This window comes from Nanorana parkeri, unplaced genomic scaffold (assembly GCF_000935625.1).
Source record: "Nanorana parkeri isolate BGI_ZX_2015 unplaced genomic scaffold, ASM93562v1 scaffold96, whole genome shotgun sequence".
Lineage (NCBI taxonomy): Eukaryota > Metazoa > Chordata > Amphibia > Anura > Dicroglossidae > Nanorana > Nanorana parkeri.
In genome coordinates, this window is record NW_017306364.1 from 1,800,183 (window position 1) to 1,803,160 (window position 2,978).

The following is a 2,978-nucleotide window of genomic DNA, read 5'->3' on the forward strand; positions in this document are numbered from 1 at the left end:
CCAGCCTCTTAAAAAGCGTGGTTGCGTTGGGATGGGGGGGGGGGGGGGTAGGGCTATGATCACGAGGGAGGTCCATCCATAAGTGCATTGCTTACAGCTCTCTTGCGTGTTCTATAGAAGTGCCTGGAAAGGAGTAAGGGAGTGTAAGGGAGCTGTACAAGTGGATGCTCATATGGATGGAGCTCCTTCACAGCACAGGCTGAGGATCCACTCCAGTTCTCGTCAGGTAGGGAGACTGGGTGGATTTAAAAATGATAAGAAAAGAAAACTTACTTTTTTTTTTTTTGGAGTGTGTATGTGTGTGTGAGAATGTCTGAGTGTGTGTGATTGTGTCTGTGGTTGTGTGTGTCTGTCAGTGTTTTCGAGAGCCCATTCACACTAGAACAGTGCGTTAATCGCACAGTCCCATGCGATTAACGCACTGTACCACGCAATCGCACCTACCGTGCATTCTGGTGTGGGAGGTGTAGTGAATTGTCATTCATTTAAATGACACCCCCAAACGCATCTCCCACCCACAGTTCTGTCGCCTAAATTGGAACGCGCTGTACCACAATGCCGTGCGCTCCATTGCAGTGCAACTTGGGTCACGATTTAATGACCAAGGACTAATGTGGGTCCTGCGGTTACACAGGTTGAGAACCACTGGTCTAGACAATACCATTGCCTGGGTTAACAGATGCAGAGTGCAGGGTGATCTGAGGGCAGTAGTTATCAAAGGCTGAATGTTAAAAAATTAGAGTATGTTAAGGACTGGACTACTTACGGTTATGTCACCATGTCTGGTTCCTGGAGAATAACAGAGGCAAGTTAGCGAGTTAACTGCAAGGGTGTCTCCTGCTACTACAGAGCAAAGGAAGGGAGCATGTATCATGCATGCACAACTATCAGTATCAGACAACAATCAGCACTTAGGCAAGTCATTTGCGGATGGGCAGATATCTCCCCAACCCTTGCCCTTGAAGAGAAATTTGCTCATCTGGAATACCAGGAAGCCCCATTTCAATCGTCGCAGCCCCCTAATATCTTGGGTCACCACTAGCACTCCACTACAAATCTTGGCATATCCTGTAAAACCTGAGCTTGGCCCCCTTCCCAAGAGCCTCCTGAGCCTTCCTATTCATCAGTGAAGCTAATGGGGAAACTTCAGGATGGGAAGATGGTGTTGATATTTGCATATAACGTCAGTTGCCTATTTGTCTGGATCTTCTAATCATTTTGACAAGCAGATTTTACAATAGGTAACCTCTGCATATCTATTTTTCATGTCCAGCTTTCATCGCTAGGATCTGCTATGGGTTCTTTATTTTACTGCCGTGCTTTTGATATCAAATGAATGATAAAGGTGATGTCCTAAAAGTCTTTATCAGGGTAATGCTCAGAGATGAGATCTGCATGGAGGAGTTTGGCGGACTTTTGTTTTCATGTGTGCACATGATGCTGTCCATGTATATTTAATTATAATGCATGCATGGACCTCCTCTGACTGTCGTAAATCATATCTTGCCTAGAGCTACAGAGTGACCTTTCACTCCTTTGTCTCTGACAAAGACTATTAAACAAGACAGGCTGAAGTTCAGCTTGAGGGTGTACAGATTTATAGGAAACAGTAGAAACTGGGTCAGAAATAGACCTAAAGGACGCACAATGTTATGTGAACAGGCAAGAACATAGTTGCATAGAAACGGGGAGAATAGTACAGTATATGCCAATATTTTATAATACTTTTTGGCTGCTGGTCTCACAATTCTCGGAGGACCATGAATCACTTAATATCTCGATGGAAAGACCGAACTACAAGTCATTTCAATGCTGCAGGCGAAAGACCACAATTCCCGGAAGTTTCTCACAGCTGCATACTCAAATTTATACCATTACGGAGCATGCAGAAGGAAAAGTTTTTCCCCAAACTGGGCCTCAGAATAGTCAGTGGATACAATTTGCTTGTGAAACCCTGAACTTCCACGACTGTGAACATGGCACTAAAACCTGCATACCTGCGAACTCCCCGTGCAAGGAAAGTGCCTTGCCAGCCAATAAGGGCTTTTGAGTGGTCAAGGGATGACCTAATGGGCAGCACTTAGCATCAGGATTAGGCTTAGGCCATAAATTACTAGCAACCTGAAAGCAATCTCAGATGGGGCACTGAAGATGCTTTTATGGTCAAAACAAATAACAGCAGGAACCTTGTGGTATCTTGTGGTATCTGTATCAGCAGGAACCTTGTAGTATCTGTTTTTCAAAGGATGACAGGTTCACTTTATTGTGAATATGTAACCAGGCTATGGGCATTCGTGTATTTACTTATTATTAACAAGCAGTAAACAAGCTTTTAAACAAGCCCTCATATTTGTAGCTGCAGGCACTGTGAAGCAATACATCCTCATGGTTCACTGTAGAAGCATTGAGGTCCTTTCCTCAGCAGCTCGGCTCCCACTGCTTCCCTTTCCCAGCAGTGACTCAAAAGCTGGCTGCAGCCGGGACAGATCCCGACATTACTGTCTGAATCCACCCAGCTGCGTGAGTGACAGCTGGCTCTGCCTATCCAGAGGCAGAGTGAGCTGTACCCGCCTCCTCCCCCATCCATTCTGCCAGTCAGCGCTGGAGGATCGGACAGGGGAGGGGGGGAATCCCTGCAGGGAGCCGTGAGTGACAGACAGTCATGGCTCTCTGCAGGGACAGGATCGAGAAGTGAGCGAGCGCCGGTATGTGTTTGCTCCCTTCCTGATCTATTGAGCCAACCTGTCCTAGTTTCATTGTCAGAGGTCGGTTAGAACTATGAGGCTGAGTGAATATCACTCGCCTCATAGTTCTCCTTTAAAAATGTGTAAGTCCATAGACTGGCCACACGAGCGCATTACACCAACCTTTCTCAACCAGGGTGCCATGGAATACTCTCTGGCTTCCTCAGGAGTGCCTCCTGGGGGGGGAAGTCCATTCAGCAAAGAATGGAAGTTCACCTCTATCCATACCTTCTC

The 2,978-nt window shown here is 46.3% G+C and overlaps 1 protein-coding gene across 1 annotated transcript in view; it reads left to right on the forward strand.

Moving 5' to 3' along the window:
* The window catches only part of SLC4A1 (solute carrier family 4 member 1 (Diego blood group)), a 66,423-nt gene that overhangs the window by 59,328 nt on the left and 4,117 nt on the right, over positions 1–2,978 (forward strand). The gene's annotated exons all lie outside the window — the stretch shown is intronic.